Source organism: Primulina huaijiensis, chromosome 14 (genome assembly GCF_012295235.1).
Source record: "Primulina huaijiensis isolate GDHJ02 chromosome 14, ASM1229523v2, whole genome shotgun sequence".
Classification (NCBI taxonomy): domain Eukaryota; kingdom Viridiplantae; phylum Streptophyta; class Magnoliopsida; order Lamiales; family Gesneriaceae; genus Primulina; species Primulina huaijiensis.
The window spans coordinates 18,514,215-18,534,321 of NC_133319.1; the positions used below are offsets into that span (position 1 = coordinate 18,514,215).

Consider the following 20,107-nt stretch of genomic DNA (forward strand, 5'->3'; position numbering starts at 1 on the left):
TCGGAAAATTATGTCTAAAAGTGTAGTAAAACTACGTTTACATACATTTTTTTTTTAATAAGAACAATATTAAAAAAAAGTAGGTTTAGACAAAAAAAAATATTTTACGCAACACCCATAGTAATTATTTTTAAAATTATTTGAACTTTTCGATTTGGTCTTTTTGATTTTTTTTTTGAAAAAACATGTAATTTTAAAAGAAAATTTTTGATTATTACCTTCGATCATGAATCTCTTGAATAATAACTGGATTACGGTTTGAGCAAGCTACATTTGATATTTTGTTCTTAAAAAGACTAATCGAGAACAAAAAAATATATTTTCAATTGTATATCATATATCGTATCGTTTGCACAATATTTGGGCATGCCAAAATGTGATGTTCTAGGATTGAGATTACGATCGAAATTTTGCAGCAAGTTGTTTTTTGGAGTTGAGTTGTCTTTTTTGTTTCGTAGTTTCTCCTCTCTTATATGTCACGTTCTGATACTCACGAGAAATTTAAGGTCCAATCCCAGCAAGTGTCACTAGTCCAGAAGCAGGTTCCGAAATTGCCCTGAGCCTAAAATCACGAATGAGACCGTTAGAAGGGGGCCGTGAGGGTGTCCCGGCGTGGCCCCTCCGACTCTCAAGTCAGAGACTGAGAATATATGGGGGGAGCAGCTAAGGATGCTACTGAAAACAATATATTGAATATCTCAACTGAACACTCAAACCTGTTATTTATAGGAGAGTATCTGGGCCCGTGATGGGCCTTTCACCTTGGTTGGGGATGGGCCAGGGGTCCCACGTCTGGTTTGGGCCTAACCCTAGTGGGCCCATCTATGGGGTAACACCAGTCTCCCCCTCCCAAGTCGAACTGAATCGCAGGTTCGAAGTTCGATTAATTGTATTGTCCTCGGTATGCAACATGTGAGTTGTGCATTTTCTCCCTGCTGNTTATATGAAACTTCTCCCTGGATTCTCTTATAAGGGTGAGACTCGCGTGTGCAAATTAAACAAATCTCTCTATGATCTTAAACAAGCTTCTCGTCAATGGCTTTCTAAATTCTCAAGCACACTTATTGAACGTGATCAAATTTCTATTTTCATTCTCGTATATGTCGATGACATTATTATAACTGGAAACAATGATGATGTCATTCCGATATCAAGAATTTTCTTGCTCAATCTTTCTCCATTAAAGATCTTGGTAATCTTAAGTCTTTTTTAGGTATTGAAGTGTACCGTTCTAAACAAGGGATTTTTTTATGTCAACGAAAATATACTCTTGATATCTTATCTGATTCTGGAATGATCGGATCTCGGCCATCTGATTTTCCTATGGAACAACACCTTCATTTGAGATCAAATGATGGCACTCTTCTTTCCGATCCAGCAGTTTATCGTCGACTCGTGGAGAGACTTTTATACCTCATTGTAACTCGACCCGATTTTCAATTTGCCGTAAATGTACTTAGTCAATTCATGCAGTGCCCTTACTCTAGTCATCTCGATGCTGCATACAGGGTTTTTCGTTATCTAAAAGGAACTGTTAGTAAGGGTTTATTTCTTTCTGCATCTAGTTCTCTTACTTTGGTAGGTGTAATGCCCGAGAAATTGATTATCGTAATCTGATATGATTTATTGATCATGAATTGATGTGAGTGTAGACCATTCCGAGACCAAATTGGTTACAACATATGAGTTACGTGATTTTCGGGCAGAACCTGTGGCGCCCGAGTGGTAGAAGACGACCGCCCGAGCGCCAATGCATTGCAAGAGCATGTTGTGGACAGAACGTCTGGCGCCCGAGCGGTAGTTCTTGACCGCCCGAGCGCCAGTGTTCAATAAGGAATGTCTCGAACAGAACATCCCGCGCCCGAGCGGTAGATTGCAACCGCCAGAGCGCCGACTGAAATGTGTGAAAATAAGCCACGTTTCTTCAGCATGCATGTGGATATATATATATATGTGTCCAAGCTTTCAGAAATGAGAAGGGAAAGGAAAAGAATCGAGAAAANAGGATATGTTGATTCTGATTGGGCTGGTTGTCCAACTACTTGTCGATCCACCACTGGTTATTTCACCATGCTAGGTTCTTGCGCCATTTCTTGGAAAACAAAGAAACAATCTACAGTTTCTATTTCCTCTGCAGAAGCTGAATATCATTCTCTAACTGCACTCACTTCTGAATTACAATGCTTAAGATATCTTTTTTCAGATCTGGGCTTCCATCAATCAAAACCAATTTTTGTTCACTGCAATAGTCATGCTGCTATTCACATTGTCGAGAACCCTGTATTTCACGAGCGCATAAAACATATTGAGATTGATTGCCATTTTGTACGGGAAAAAATTCAGGCATGTTTTATTGCTCTTGTCTACCTACTTTCTAGTGATCAATTGGCGGACATATTTACCAAACCTCTCAGTGGTGATGCGCATCACTGGCTACTTCCCAATATGCTTTGTGCTCTAACTCCACTGGAGGATGACATGGCTTTCCAAAAACTAACCTATAGAGTGACATATCAATTGACGTCTTATAGGCAGTTCTGGAGGCCCACAAAGCATCATCCAATCTCAAGTCTTTCCTAGTGGGATTACCGTTTTCTCCAAAATGGACTTGATCTATCTATTTGATACCTCGGCTTGTCAACTAGCTTGAGGATGGTAGGCAGTTGATACCTTGTGTGTCATTTGATATTTTCTCAACAAATTCTCCACCATTCGGTTGCAAAAGTGGGTACCTCTATTACTTATTATTGCTCTTGGAACTCCAAACCTAGAGAAAATATTATGTTTGATAAAATCTGCAACTACTTTAGAATCGTCAATCCAGTTAGCCTTAGCTTTCACCCACTTGAGACATAATCAACCGCAAGTAATATATAAGTATAACCAAAAGAACTAGGGAAAGGTCCCATGAAGTCGATGCTCCATACATAAAAATTTCATAAACAAGAATGGAGTGTTGAGGCATCTCCTTCCGTTGGGATATGTTACCTATCATTTGACATTGATCACATGTGTGAGGATCGATTAAGCATGATGATGTTTTTAGGAAAGAAGGGTTGAATAAACACTTCGATTTTTGTATTCTTTTCGGGTATAAATCAGTTCTTCAAGGAACTGCAGCTTACTCCAAATTTTACCTACGAAGAGAAACCGACGCAGATATTAGGCAAGAAGGAGAGGAGACTGCGCAATAAGATGATCAAGATTGTCAAAGTCAAGTGGCTGAATCATTCAGATGGGGAAGCTACTTGGGAGACTGAGACCTACATGAGGAATCGCTACCCTGATCTTTTCGGTGAGTACTGATTTCGAGGATGGAATTCTTTTAGGGGGAAGGAATTCTAACGTCCGAAAACTCGAACACACTAACCACATGCATGTATGAAAATTTATTTGAAATTTATTTAAATGAGTGGTCTAGAAGCATGTTTAAGTATTGTCATGATTTAATGATTATTTAACCGAATGTTATGAATGTAAACTTTCAGCAGTCGAATATGCGATGTACGACAAAAGACGAGAGAACCGAGGACGATTTGATAAGGTTTCTATTTTTAGAAACTTGGAAATTAGTAATCGAAATTAGGAAAGCGGAAAATTTATTTATAGTAAGGGACGAATCTAGTCGTTAGCGAACTTTTTCTAGAAAATAAGAAGTTTTGGGTTTACGGTACTAGAAACGAGTAGCACCAAATATTTTTAAATATTGGTTGGACTTCTAGTGGATTAATTATGGATTTAATTAACTCCTTAATGGGCTTAGATTAATAGTGATTAATTAAATAATTATAGGGCCTTTTTGTAACCTAGAAGCCCACTTAGCGACTTAATGACTTAATTAAATAAAACCTTAGCCTACACACACACACCCCCATATCACACGTCTTCCACACACTTTCAGCACACACACACACACACACTAGGACTCTAGGGTGGCCGTGAGTCCCAAAGCAAAGTAAAGAAGAAAGCTTTGAGTCTCGTTCGTCTCTCGTCACGCCGTCACTTGTATTTCATATGCGTAAAAAAACAAGGCATGTTTTCAAACCTTATTTTATGCACCATGCAATCCATAGTATTGCATGCATTTGATGTTGTGTGAAAAGTTCATAAGATGATGGTTTTAAGCTTATACATATGCATCTCATGTTTTCAATAAGAAATTCTTAACGTTTTGTGAATTGTTGAAGGAGGAATACAAACCAATAGATTTAAGAGTCAAACTAAATGCTTAAGAGTAAGTTTTGAATGGATTATAGCCATACGGTTCGCCTCAAGGGCAACACCACCTGCACGTAAATGTCATGAAGGCCGAGAGAGAAGGGGTCGGGTTTGGGGTTCCATCGGCCAAGGGGGCTGCATGGGGTCCTAACCAAGGTCTCGAGTGAAGTTTTAGGGTCCTAAGAAGGGCTAGGATGGGTTCGGTCAGGGCTTGGATGGGTTGGTTGAGTGCTGGAACCGAAACTCCACAAACATGCACTTGTTGGGCAGTTTTGGGGCTTGTGGTTTCTAGGGCTAAAGGGATGGTGTAAGGGCTGTACCAGGGACGTGCCTTAGGGTCCTGGCGAGGGACTGGAATGAGCCAAGGGGCGAGCCAAGGGCTGGGACATCCGCTGGGGCACGAGGAAGCCGGGCTACGTGAGAGGATGCGTTTGTCGCACTGCTGGTGCGTGAGATTTATGGCGTGAGGCGTCTGATCTTTGTCCAAAAAGGCCTGATCATGGTATTATTTAGGGTCTAAGGAAGAGGTCTAGGGATATTTTTGGTCCTAAGATTGAATTTCCAGCAAGCTACTGGATATTTTTGGTATTTGTAAAGTTTTGAAATCGAGTCGTTTTCGTTAAGTCAAGGTCCGGGGTCGTCCGGGTATGTATAGCGTTAAATCGTATGCGGTCGGTTCGAGGAAAGTCGAGGACGGTTTGCAACTTCCTAAACAATTCCACATCATGTAAAATGTTATTTTTAGAAGTTTTATAGTATATACATGATATTTTAGAAGTTTTAACGTATTTGCACGTATACGCTATTTTTAGCAGCATCAACGTTTACGAATGATATAAGCTATTTTTGGAAGTTTTAAATAATATGAAAAGTTATGAATGCTTTATGAAATACTAAAGTAAATGAAAATATTTTTGAGGAATGTGAATTGATCGTGACGTAAAAGTAGTAAGAGATCTATTGAAAACAAGAACGATGAATTTGCAATGAAAAGGAAGTGAACCGTCAAAAACGGGGACGGGAATCTCAATGATAACGGATCCGTTGAAGAAGTGAACGGTGAAGTTATTTTTATGATAGTCGGTGGGATCGTCGAAGAAGTGGACATTGAACCCGGCGGCCTAGTACTATGGTTTATAGATAGATCAATCGACTAAATGTTGTCACTTTCAAGGATCGGACTTCACCAAAAAATGATAATTTAAATGGAAAATGTTCATATATAAGCATGGTTTAAAAAGTTGCATATTTTTTAAGGTTTCAAGGTTGCATGAAAAATCTATTTTTAGTAAAAGTAATTTTTATGCATGTGACAATATATTTACGTACTTGTTATATTAGGTTTGAGCACGCTGAGTCATTAGACTCACTAGGTTGAATGGTTGCAGGTAATGATGATTTTGAGTCGCGAGGTGCGGACTATCCGAGGACCTAGAAATTCCGCATATGCTAAAGACTTTTGATGATTTTATGGATTATTACTTTTATTTATAGACCGTTAATTAAGATGCTAGGATTTATTGAGTTAAATTTTATACTTTTATTGCTTATTTTACTTATTTCGCATGAATGATTATGGATAATATGGAGTTTTGTTATTTGACTTTTTTTGCTAATTTATTTATGATGAAATAATTATGCATGGTTTAGAGAAAAAAACTAGTGTAAATTAAATGAATTTAGAAGTTAGGTCGTTTCACGTATCATGTCCTTGGTGCTTGCTTCAAACCATATAAAATTTTATGCAATTTAAATACATGATTCGGCTGAGCATGATCAATGAAACCTGAAGGTTGTTCAACATACACATCCTCTTGCAACAATTTATTTAGCAATTCACTTTTTATATCCATCTGAAATACTTTGTGTGTATGTATACATATATATGATTGAGTGAATGTCTTGCGATTGGTTTTCTTTTAATGTAAAGAACAAAGGTCGGGTGGCGAAATTGCAGCAGTTTTTGGTTACACATCACATATCTTGAATCTGGCTCATATATGTGTAGCAATATCCCTCTTTACTCTTTGATTTATTTGGTCCCTAACAGTACTGGTTTCTTGGTCAATAAAATTTGAAAGTAAGAGGATCTCATTTTGATTACTTAATTAACATTTGTTTTATTTATGTTCGGCCATTGCCCAATCTGAACAAAGGGCTTCCACTTCCTAAATTTGATTTTCTGAAACGATTAGATTCCAAAAATATGCAACATTGTTGCACTTCATGTGATGCCATTTCTTGAATCAATCGTCTTAGATTTTTCGTCACTCCACGGTATGGGTTCTACCATAAAAAACAGGACAAATTTTGAACTTTGAAAAAGCTATGCGTAAATAATGAAAAAGCATATATATGAGAGAAGTTGAATGTCATTTTTTTTAACTTATATGTTATTATTTCATTTGTTTCTTTGGATTCATTTTTTGTTTACTCTGCACTTTGAAATATGAATTCAATAGCGTGTGATATACACACACATGCACACACATATGTATATCAGTATATGCTATCCACGAACACACATTCATTTCGTTAGCATAACATATTAGGTAAAAACTTGTGTGTGACGGTCTCATGGGTCATATTTTGTGAGACGGATATCTTATTTGAGTCATCCATGAAAAATTATTACTTTTTATGCTAAGAGTATTCTCTTATATGTGTCATTCATGAAAAAAGTATTACTTTTTATGCTAAGAGTATTACTTTTTATTGTGAATATCGATAGATTTGACCTGTCTCACAGATAAATATTCGTGAGACCGTCTCACAAGAGACCTACTCAAATATTATATCTGAAATAATAATTTTTTAAAAAAAATATATACTTTTTTGAATAAAAAGAAAATAGTAATAATATTAAAATATCTACAACTATATTAAATATTAAATACTTTTTATTAGTTGATTAAAAAAATTAGAGAGAAAAGGATTAAAAAGATAAAATGAAGGAGTCGAAACTATTGGGAAATCGATAAAATTTCTAATATATATAATTTTATTTTTTTAATGGAGACAATTTTTTTCTAGAAATATTTTGAATTTTTTTTATTTAAAATGTATGAATTTTTTTTAGAAAATGGTACAATTCTAAGAGATTGTTTGTAATAGATTATGATTTTAAAAATCTGATTAAATTTATAGATTATGAAATATGAAAAAATAAAAATAAGTAATGTTCAAAAACAAAAGTGAAAAGTCGAAAACGAGAAGATGATAGTATTTGATAAATAATTAATTCTAATATTGACTTGTTACTGCATTCACTTTTGTAGAATTAAAATTAGAATTATCATCTCACATAACCTAACGTAAAATACGAGTTTAAAAAATATACAAAACTAATATATTTTTTAAAAAAATCAATAATAATAATTTTTAATGAAGCAAATTCGATTTTGAGGCCCATTAATTCCATTGGAATAATCCAATTAGAAGCCAAAAGCCCACTCCATCAATTAATTAACAAAAAGCCACAACTTCCTTTGCTGCGCTTTGCATAGGGTAATTCTAGTTCATCAGGTAAAAGCTAAAACCATCACGTTTATATGCCATTTTGGGGTTTTTCCTCCGTAGATTTTGGTTTTTGTCTCTTCACGTTCTTGTGTTTGGACACGATTGTTTAATTTTACATGTTTTTTTTTGCTTCCTTACTTTTCAAAATATATTACTATCTGACGATGCTATAGTAGGAAAATTGCAGAAATGGGGATTGTCGAAGTACCTCTATTTGAAGAAAAAAATATAAATTTTACAAGCATTTTTTCTTGAAATGGGAATTTGTCCAAGATGCCGCCAACATCCCTTGTGCCATTTTACTAGATTCTTGGGATGCATGATAGGATTAGCCTTTTTTCCCCTCCTCTTTGATTGGTAACTGAGTTCGACGTTTTCTTTAGTATTTCAGGTTGAATGTTGAAATTATGGGTACAAAATTTCTGATTGACAGCAATCAAAGTAAGAAACGAAGAATCACTTATGATGAAAACAATGGCGAGGACATCATCAGTTATTTGCCTGAATGTATTACTAGTCGAATTCTGTCCCTCATGCCCACCAAAGATGCTCTACGAACTTGTGTTTTGTCCAAGGATTGGGAACACAAGTGGACTGGCATTTACAATATAGACATCAATGATGATATACGGTTCGTGCTTAAGAAAACTAGGAAGATGAGCTTTATTAATTTTGTGGACCGGATCTTCTTTCTTTCTCGGAATTCAACCTTAAAAAGATTTCGTCTTCGGTGTTATCTTGAGTACAAAGCACATCGAATGATATCGTGGATATCTGCTGCATTAATGAGAAACGTTGCGGATTTGGAAATAGTTTATCAAGATGACGATGTTGTTTTACCCAGTCGCCTTTTTAATTGCACGTCATTGACTACAATGAAACTACAATGGCCTTGAATCGATCGTCTTAGAGATGGTATGTTTTTTGCCACCCTCCTAATATCCATCATCTGGAGAAAATGTTTGTATATGTTTCCTCTTTAGGTAAATAGCTAGCACAGACAATCATTTCTTGTTCCCTTAATTAAATTTTACGAGTGTTTCTCAAAACTAACCTAAAAAATTTATTTTGTACCCAACTGGTCTGGATCCTTGTATGTCAAAAATTATTGTATTCATGGTTATCTTTTTTTACAGTGGTACTGGGATGATTATGATTATGATGAGGTGGAATCTTTGCCATCCTGTATTGTATCTCATCTTAAAGAAGTCCGGTTTAGGTCGTTCAGTAAGAGGTTACCAGATTATCGTATGGCACGGTTTTTGTGGACAAATGCTTTACGGCTGAAGAAAATAGTGGGGTTGCACAGGGAGAGTTCTGAAGAAAGGCAAAGGAAGAAAATGTTTGGGCAGGTCAGGGAGGAATCTGAAGAAAAGGAAATTGAGAATTTTTGGGCAAAATTGAAGACTCTGTTTAAACATAAAAAACATGGCATATTTGTCAAAAAGATAATGCTAACTTGAGTTTGGTTGAAAAAACTATGGGTATCTGTTTTTGGAAAGTTTGGTTGAAAAAACTATGGATATCTGTTTTTGGAAGACAAAATATTGCAGCAAATGTGAAAAGTTGGGCTTCATTTTTAACTTTATACGTTCTCATTTCACATAATTTTCTTTGGATTCATTTCCTTTTACCCTACACTCTCAAATATGAATAATTTTTATTCCAAAAAAAAAAAAAGAAGAATTATATATCAAATAACAAGTTGGTTCGTTGGACATCTATTTTAACAAAATACATATGATAGAACATTCCAGCATGCCTCGAGAATAAAATCAATCTCCAAATTCAACCACGACATAAATGATAACAACTCATGACAGATGAAGATAGTAATTTGTTTTAGCTTGGTAAGTGATACACGAAACATTTCACTGTTAAAGTTGCATATTCTTATAGCATTTTTTCCTGTGGCTGTATGGTGATATCCTGTGGATGACCATTGACCACTTAGTATCAATCAATATTCCATGTATCTCAAATATCATGTTGATTGTGTATAGAATCTTCATTTATCATATTCAGATCACGCCATCAACGAGAAATTCGTGTTTGAAGGAAGTAGTGGAAAATATGTTTGCACAATTTTGTTGCAAGAAAGTTAAAAAGCTTGGGAGTGTGGGATTATGGCCATGGAAATCACTCATAACAAAATCAAGTATACTACCTAAACATCGATTCGCATTATGGATGTTTGCACATGGTAGATTCCTAACACGAGATAGGCTCGAGTTTGTGGAGGAAAAACATTGTGTGTTGTGTAATGTTGCTGATGAAAACATGGCACATCTGTTCTTCATGTGCCCGATTTCTGCGCGTATTTGGAATGGAATTCGTCAATGGATTGGCATGAAAAAAATTATGGATTCAAAATCGGCGGTACTCAAGGCATTTAGAGGTGTGTATCGAGGGAGCTCGACATTGGCAAATATGAGATGCTCGGCTCTTGCAGCTACGGTTTATCATGTATGGAATGCAAGAAACAGAATCATGTTTGAGAAGGAGAAACAAGATATTGACGCAACAATTAAAAAGATCAAGATCCTCTTACTTCGATGCTTTCCGAGTTCTATTGATGTACCTTAATTGCAGTTTAATTAGTTTGTTTGATTAGGTGTGATTTGTTGGGTTGTATTATCTCCTGGAGTAAGCCAGTGTGGTTGTGTAATTACTCTTTTTACCTTATTAATGGAAGTAATTTCATTAAAAAAAAAAAAAAGTTAAAAAGCTTGCAGAAAAATCCAACTTCTAAGGAAATCTTCTCGATTATACGTCGAAAACAAAGGAATCTAGTACAAGAAAATGAAATAATGATTGTTGGAGATAGTTGTTTCTTCATTATTTCCTCCCTTTTAAATCTCGATTGCTCCCTTGACCAGCATGCTCCACATGGGAATGGAAGTTTTCCTCCACTGCCCTGCAGCTATTTTGACATTTTCTTTGCAAATAAGCATCAAAATCCATCACTCAATCTCAACATTTTCGAATACAATTATTTAATAAAAAAGGCATCCAAAATTAATTGTTTTCTATACCAAACACTCTTTTTTTTTCCCTTTCAATTCAATCATTTGTTATAATGCTTATTGATAACATCTGTCTATTTTTTTTTTTCTAAAGTAATATAATAAATCTTAAATAAATGTCATGAAACTCAATCAACAATTTAGAAATTGTTTGAATCTAACTAATTAGTTGAGTGCATAAATCTAATGATGTCAAAACGGGACGCCCGACCTTAGCCTGCCATCAAATGGGCGGGGAGGGGTGACCCCCTCGACATAACCCAACTCACCATTGTTAGATGGGTCAACCTGCCAAAAGTAAACGTTTTAAAAAAATAACAATCACTTAAAATCTAATCTTTGTTGAAAAATTATTTAAAAATGTGAAAAATGTTTGTGTTGAAAATGTGAATGTTGAATGTTGGAAATTAGGTAAAATTAGGTGTTGAATATTGAAAATTAGTGTGTGATGATGTAGGTAATGATGTATTTTATTTTTGGATTATTTGTAAAAAATTTCTATAAATAGATCTCTCATTTGTGAAGAAAAATACAATTGAGTTGAGAGAAAAATATTATAAAGTGTGTAGTGTGATAATTTTGAGAGTTTGAGATTTTTACTTTTTATCGTAAATTTTTACTTTTTCACAACACGTTATCAGCACGAAGCTCTAAAAGTCCTCCATATTTTTCCAAGCTCCAAAACAGAAGAAAAAGGTAACAAAAGTAATAATATTTATTTTATTGTTTATTTATTTATTGTTTATATATTTACTATATAATATAATGTTATTATAAATAATAAAAATAAATTTTTCAAAAAACTTGTTATAAATCCTGGGAGGATGTTAAGACGACATCCCACACTCCCGGTAAGGGATACGACAAGTATAAAAGTCTATAAGGTTTTTAAACAAAATATCTTATGACAGCTCATTATAATATTGTGATATGATATACATAATTATTTAAAACATTACTAATATTATATACATCATATTATTACCATAAAATTATACAAATACATACATTTATTTTCTTGTACACCAACGGTCATACACGGTAACAAAACGGCTAGTTTTTGCCCTATAAATATGATCTCACAAACACATTCAATCACTCCAACTTTCTCTTCTTCTCTAAAATTATTCTTCAACAAATTAAAAAAAAAAAAAAGAAGATGGCTTTCACAAAGTTATTTTTAATTATTTTGGTTATAATACTCACGAATCTTGTACTTATCGAAGAATATCTTCCTCATATGTTTTCTTTATTTTTACGAATGCTTGTATTTGTTGTTTATCAATTACTTTGTATTGCAATATTCATTAACTAATAAAATGCATCATAATTTTTTTAGTACCACCATGTCAAACTTGACAAAGCTCGAATTTGTTGCACTCGACATTACGGGGAAAAATTATATGCTATGGACTCTCGATGTAGAAATGCATCTTAAGTCATTGGGTCTAAGCGAGACCATTAAAGAAAATGGTATATCTTCATCACAAGAAAAAGCAAAAGCTATAATATTTTTGCGTCGACATCTCGATGAAGGTTTAAAATGTGAATATCTCATCGAAAAAGATCTCATGGCTCTGTGGAAAAGATTGAAAGAAAGATTTGAACATATAAGGGAAGTTATACTTTCAACCGCCCGTGATGAATGGAATATGTTAAGATTCCAAAATTTTAAGAAAGTCAGTGATTACAATTCAGTGATGTATCGAATAATCTCGCAGCTAAAATTTTGTGGACATGAGGTCACAGAATCGGAAATGCTTGAAAAAACATTTTCCACGTTTCACGCATCAAATATAACTTTACAGCAACAATATAGAGTGAGTGGATTTGCAAGATATTCTGACCTCATCGCCTGTCTTCTTGTGGCGGAAAAAAACAACGAGCTACTAATGAGAAATCATCAGTCCCGACCCACTGGATCATCAGCATTTCCAGAAGTAAATGCTGTAAGTAAAAATGAATTTAAACCTGGAAACCAAAATCAAATTCAAAGACAAGGTTTTGGTCGAGGTCGTGGTCGTGGACGTGGACGTGGAATTGGTCGTGGTCGTGGTCGAGGCCGTGGTTTTGAAAACAATAGAGATAGTTATTTTTATAACTCATCTCAAAAGGGCGTCACAAACCATCCATAGAAAAGGCATCATGAGAACATGAGTGTTAATGAAAATCACTCGAAAAGATTTGAAAGTTCATGTTTCAGATGCGGCACTCCAGGACATTGGTCTCGTATTTGTCGAGCCCCTGAGCACCTTTGCAAGCTCTATAAAGAATCGATAAAGGGGAAAGAAAAAGAGACCAACTTTACTGAGCGAAGTGGTCGTTTGAGTGATTCAACTCATTTTGATGCTGCTGATTTTATGAATGATTTCTCTGGAAATGATCAATATGTTGGTGGGATAGAAATGAACAATATTGATGCTGCAAATTTTCTCAATGATTTCTCTGAAAATGAACAATGTAGTTGTAGAATATAAATGTACAATAATTTTTTTTTCGTGTATTTATATGATAATGTTTTATTGTACAATTATGATATGTATTATATTTACATATGTATTGTCATTAATTTTTTTTCATTGCATATTTTTTGAAGTTCAAATATGGAAAATGCTATGAGCAAAGCTGAAGTTTGCATACCCGATAGTGGTACAACGCACACTATCCTCCGAGATAAAAGATATTTCTTGGAACTAAAACCAACCAAAACAATGGTGAATACAATATCAGGTCCTGTAGACTTGATTAAAAATTGTGGTAAAACACAATTTTTGTTATATGTGATTGAAAAACTACCAATGCTCCATATTGGATTGCATTATACACATATAAGTCTCATTGAATCAAACATGGTAGTTGATAATTCTTCAATATTAACCAATTGGCATGATCGATTAGGAAATCTTGGTTCAACAATGATGCGAAGAAATATAGAAAATACACATGGTCATCCGCTGAAAGACCAGAAGATCTTTCAGAATAATAAGTTTCAATGTAAAGCATGTGCTCTTGGAAAACGTATTATAAGACCATCACCAGCCAAAATCCAAACTGAATCACCAATGTTTCTTGAACGTATTCAGGGTGATATTTGTGGACCAATTCATCCACCATGTGGACCATTCAGATACTTTATGGTATTGATTGATGCCTCCAGCAGATGGTCACATGTATGTTTATTGTCAACTCGAAATGTTGCATTTGCAGTAATTATTTGCTCAAATAATAAAATTGAGGAATCAATTTCTCGATTATACAATCAAGAAAATTAGACTTGATAATGCTGGTGAATTTACTTCTCAGACTTTCAATGATTATTGTATGTCTATGGGAATAATTGTTGAGCATCCTGTTGCTCATGTACATACACAGAATGGATTGGCTGAATCATTGATTAAACGTCTGCAAATGATTGCTAGACCAATGATTATGAAAACAAAGCTCCCTATTTCTATATGAGGACTTGCAATTTTACATGCCGCTGCATTAATTCGCATCAGACCAAGTGCATATCATAATTACTCCCCATTGCAGCTTGCATTTGGTAAAGAACCAGACATTTCTCATCTGAAAATTTTTGGATGTATGGTGTATGTGCCTATTGCACCACCTCAACGAAAGAAAATGGGACCTCAAAGAAATATTGGTATTTATATCGGTTATGATAGTCCATCAATCATTCGATATCTTGAACCTCAGACAGGCGACGTGTTCACAGCACGTTTTGCTGATTGTCATTTTAATGAGGAAATCTTCCCAATGTTAGGGGGAGACAAGAAACATACCGAAAAAGAAATTACATGGTATGTATCATCATTGTTACATTTGGATCCAAGAACACAACAATGTGAAAAAGATGTACAACAAATTGTGCACTTGCAAAGAATAGCAAATCAAATACCACATGCATTTACAGATACAAAATGGGTAATTAAATCAAATATACATGCTGTAAATGCTCCTGCTCGAATTGAAATTCCAAAGAAACAAATTGAACAAAGTCATGATGTCGTAAAACGCCTGAAGCGTGGAAGGCAAGTCGGTTCCAAGGATAAAAATCCTCGAAAAAGAAAATCCATAGAGAAACACAATGATCACAAAATAGAGAATGATGATCCTGAATAAACACATGATGATCACAAAATAGAGAATGTTTTTCCTGAAGAAACACATGATGATGAAAATGTTCTGTCAGAACCACAAACTGACGAGAATTATGAAATCTCTATTAATTATATTAATACTGGAAAAATATGGAACCGAAAAGATATAGAAGAAATTGATGATATTTTTTCTTATAATGTGGCAATCGACATCATAAATGATAATGAAGATCATGAACCAAAATCTTTTGGTGAATGTAAAAATCGGCATGATTAGATAAAATGAAAAGAAGCCATCCAGGTTGAATTGGATTCGCTAAATAAACGTAATGTTTTGGGACCTATAGTCCTTACACCTGAAGGTGTAAAACCTGTTGGATACAAATGGGTCTGTATTCGAAAGCGAAATGAGAAAAATGAAATAGTAAGATATAAAGCTCGACTTGTTGCACAGGATTTTTCTCAAAGGCCTGGAATTGATTATGAAGAAACGTATTCTCCCGTGATGGATGCAATTACGTTTCGGTATTTGATTAGTTTGGCGGTATCTGAAAATTTAGAAATGCGTCTTATGGATGTTGTTACAGCTTACTTATATGGATCACTTGATAGTAATATATCTGAAAATCCCTGAAGGATTTAAGATGCCTGAAACAAAAAGTTCAAAACCCAGAGAATGTTATTCTGTGAAATTACAAAGATCATTATATGGGTTAAAGCAATCTGGCCGAATGTGGTATAATCGGCTGAGTGATCATTTGATGAAAAAGGGATATGTAAATAATTCAATATGCCCTTGTGTTTTCATTAAGAAAACAACATCCGGATGCGTAATAATTGCTGTATATGTTGATGATTTAAACATCATTGGAACGAATAATGAAATTCATGAAGTTGTTGTTGGAGATTTAATAATATTAAATCTATAAATCATGTGATTAAATCCATATATCACAACACGCCAGAAATTCATGTCGAATTATCAGAAAATATGAATAACAGTAAATACGTATTAGAATCCATTGATAGATCGAGCATCGGGATTATGGATCTTCCAAGACAACAGAGAATCGACCACCTTATTCTTGCCTTTGATGGGAGAAGGAGAGAGATATAGAATACGTGTGCCGTATGTATTCTGTGTTATGTTCTCTGTGCCTTGGGGCCCATAACCTTATATAACCTTAGCAGTCTTCAACCCATCATAGAAGACCTAATTGGGCTGGGTTTCTACACATAAGGTGGATCATACCAATTTATTTAATACTTTGGAAACCCATAATTAATTAGATCACTTTATTGGGTCCTTTATTAGATAACATGTCCATGTACAATTAATTAAATTATGTGAGCCCACAAAATAATTCCAACAATCTCCCACTTGGGCCACATAAGTTATCCGGATATTGTACATGCAAAAACTGGATTGAGCTCTTGCTATCTAAACCAAAATATTACTTAACAATCTAGTCTATCAATTTTACCAATATTGAACCAAAGCAGTCATCGCTACATTTAAAATCACTAGACCCATCAATGATCACAATATTAGCATAATCAATAACATAGATCAAGTATGGATGTGTAGCATGGAAATACATAAATGTGATCCAAGAATAAAACCTGTATTTCCAACTGGTCCTCCTAATGACTCAAAGAGTCCAATAGCAAACTTTCAACCAAATTCTAAACCGCAATGAAAGTTATCACTTTATTTCAGAGTAATTCAAATAAATCTTAGTTTGTACAGAAACTTAAATCATGTCAAATGAGTCAATGCTTAAACCGAATACAAACTTCCACTCTACAGGCATATTAACTATATGGACAACACCAATGTGTGTCTCATGCCCAAAAAAATCTTGGGTGGCCAACCCATGACAAACGCATCCGCAATTATAGAGTTTGCAATAACATGCTCAATTTGACACACAATCACTCTGAATTATTTCCTTCCAACTAGAAACTTCATGTCAATATATTTTGACTTTGACAAGCTTCAGTTGTTCTTTAAATATAATATATATGCTTTATTATCACAATTGATCCTCAATTGTTTCTTAGACCAATGATCATTTTCGGTGATAAATTTACGCAACTTTATTCGGAGTCCAAATATCCAACTATTTCCAAATGTCAGATTTCCGATGTGTGAGCATAAAATCTTTAGTTCACTTTATGTACCGCATAACCCGATTAATAATCTAATGTCGAGTTTCTTAAGTATCTGCCCAACATTCCAATGATGTTCACAATATCTAAACAATGTTCTCTATAAAACCAAATGAGATTACCACATGATAAAATTTATATCACCACATATGTGGACATAAACATCAATATATTCTACTCAATGTTGACTTTCCAATTTACTCACTCCCACTAAAGTCAACATACGAAATTAATTTGCATTTATTTCAAAATTTCATGCATGCATAATGTCAATGTCATTTAAAAATATTGATGTTCAATTTATCAAGCTTATCAATCAAGGAACTCATACCAAATATATTTGAATTTCGAAAAATTGAAAATACCATATGGATAAAGTAAAAACTCAATTTGTCCAAACATGAAACTAAAATCAAATTTCGTCTTAAAAAAATGTGCAAAAAATAATTTTCAAATTCAAATACCAAAAAAATTTCAGTTCCTAAATAAAGCTTTTTTTTAAAAAAAAAACACCAACAATCTTATTGTCATTTTCCATATAATGTATCTTTCACCATCAGTTGACAACTGGCTCCTTAGCCAACCCTTTCTTTGCACGCCAATTGGCATATTTGGGACAATCCTTCTTCACATGCCCATCAGTCCTTTTGTAAAAGAAACAAGTGATCACTTTATCTTGTTTCTGTTGCTCCATATGCTGTGAAGTCCCAGAGTTTCCTTCCTTATTGCTCCATTTCCTTTTCTTATTGATGCAATTACCTTGATAGTTAGATGCCAAGTGAGCACTTTCAATCATATCTTGTTTCAATCTCTCCTCCTCCTGAACGCACTGCGCAATAAGCTCATTCAAAGTCCACTTTTCCTTCTGGGTATTATAACTTATTTTGAATTGATTAAATTGCGCAGGCAGAGAGATCAAGACTAAATGCACGACTATGTCTTCCGACAATTCCAACTTGAATGCTTTTAGTCGAGTTACAAGATTTGACATTTCCATTATGTACTCCCTTATGTTCCCTTTCTCTTTGTACCGCATTGAGACAAGTTTAGTCAGAATAGTACTTGTCTCGACCTTTTCGTTTGCAGCGAAACGATCTGCTATTTGAGTAAGGAAATTTTTGGCATCATTTTCTTCAGGAATTGCACCCCTTATAGTATCTGGAATGGAATGTTTCATAATCATCAGACTCATGCGATTTGATCGCTCCCACTTTTCCAAAGAACCCTTTTGATCAGCAGTTCCTGAACTGGTCAAAAGTGCGGGCCGATCTTCCCTTAGCGCATAGTCCAAATCCATGCAGCCGAGCACTATCATAACATGCTCTTTCCATTTCTTGAAGTTTGAGCCATTAAGTACTGGAATGTTGTTCAGATTGGCAGATATAGAAGATGCTATAACAAAATAGAACAAAAAAACTCACAATGAATTATAGTCCATGCATATATTTAAAATAAATCACAAAATATAAGCATGCTGGTGGTGGTGGGCCCATAAAAAATACCTAGCACAACATTGATATTTAGTATTTGAACAAAAATAACAATTTGTAAGTGGTACACTCAAACATCATGGTTATTAAATATTGATCATCAATCCGGCCAACAATATGCTTTTCTTTGGACCGACAATTGCATGCATGGATAAATCCGAGATTATCACATATTTAGTACCACATATTGTGCTAAAATTTGGCCAGAAAATGACCTTCCTTTGGGCCGATCATTTTCCGCATAAATTTAACACAATTTAATATCATATAATGTGTCTACAATCTGGCAAGAAAATAATCTTCCTTTGGGCCGATTAATTTCTGCATAATTTTGACACGCTTTAAGACCACATAATTATGTGCTTATAATCTGACCAAAAAATAACCTTCCTTTAGGCCGATTATTTTCTGCATAGATATAAACACATTTTTTTTATTAAGTCTGCATTCTGGTCAAAAAAATAGTCTTCCTTTGGGCCGGCTATTTTTCGCATAAATATAAATGTGTTTGAAGAAAATATATTGAATCTAAAATCTGGCCAGAAAATAATCTTCCTTTGGGCCGATTATTTTCTGCATAGATCTAGATACACTTTAAAATCATCTATTGTGTTTGGAATTTGGCCAAAAAATAGTCTTCTTTTGGGCCGACTATTTTTTCGCATAAATTGAAACACAATTTATTTTGAATTTTAACAATATCTACATATCTCAAAATCACTTTATAAACATGAAATTTAAATTTAACACCAAATTTGAGATACAAAATATCAATTTAACTTAAAATTTTCACAAAAAAATTTAATTTACCTTAATTGGGCCAAATAAAGTATAAGACCAAATATGCAAGAAATAAAATATTTGCACCTTATAATTATCCATCCACAAATATTTTATCGAAATAAACAAATACGATAAAATAATGAATAATTCCATATTAATTTTATTTCATACAGTTAAATTTTGAAATGGTCTAATTTAATTTCACAAATCAGAATTACGGAAGTCAAAATTTAATAAATGGTCAAAATTCTGGATTTCAAAATTTGACAACCAAACAAGGCCTTAAATCACCCAAAAAAAAACCCAATCTCGAAACCCTAATTCCAACAAAAAAAAAACGCCGCTAGCCGCCGCGGCCGCCGCCTGAACCCCGACCAACTGCCGGGAAAAGACGACCCATGAGAAGGCGACCATATTAGAGCAGAATCCGGTCAACATCAGGCCGGAAATCAGCCGGAATATGGCCAGAGAAAGAAAATCGCGTGAACTCGCGCTTCGGAAGAAATCTCAACCAAATTCGATCGGTACAGAAGCTTTTATGGTCAATTGATGGAGGGTTATTGAGCGCCTATGCGACTGAAACAAAACGCCTAAACATTGGACGCCTGAAGGTTGCCGGAGAACGGCAAATTTGCCAAAATCCGGCGACCAGCCTCCTTCGAAAAAAAATCCGAATTTTCGATTTTTTTTTTAATTCGAAAATAATTCTGAATTTTAGATGTAAAATTCGAAAATACTAGATCCAAAAAATATGAATTTATTCAGATCCATCAATAAACAAAAATTCTCATAATTC

At 34.4% G+C, this 20,107-nt stretch overlaps 1 long non-coding RNA gene across 1 annotated transcript; it reads left to right on the forward strand.

Annotated features, from left to right (window-relative positions):
• The first annotated feature begins 8,660 nt into the window (after positions 1-8,660).
• LOC140957432 (uncharacterized) lies at positions 8,661-9,320 on the forward strand. Its single transcript, XR_012171624.1, has 2 exons — positions 8,661-9,238; positions 9,277-9,320. It is a non-coding gene; the product is annotated as an uncharacterized lncRNA (long non-coding RNA).
• Positions 9,321-20,107: the final 10,787 nt, after the last annotated feature.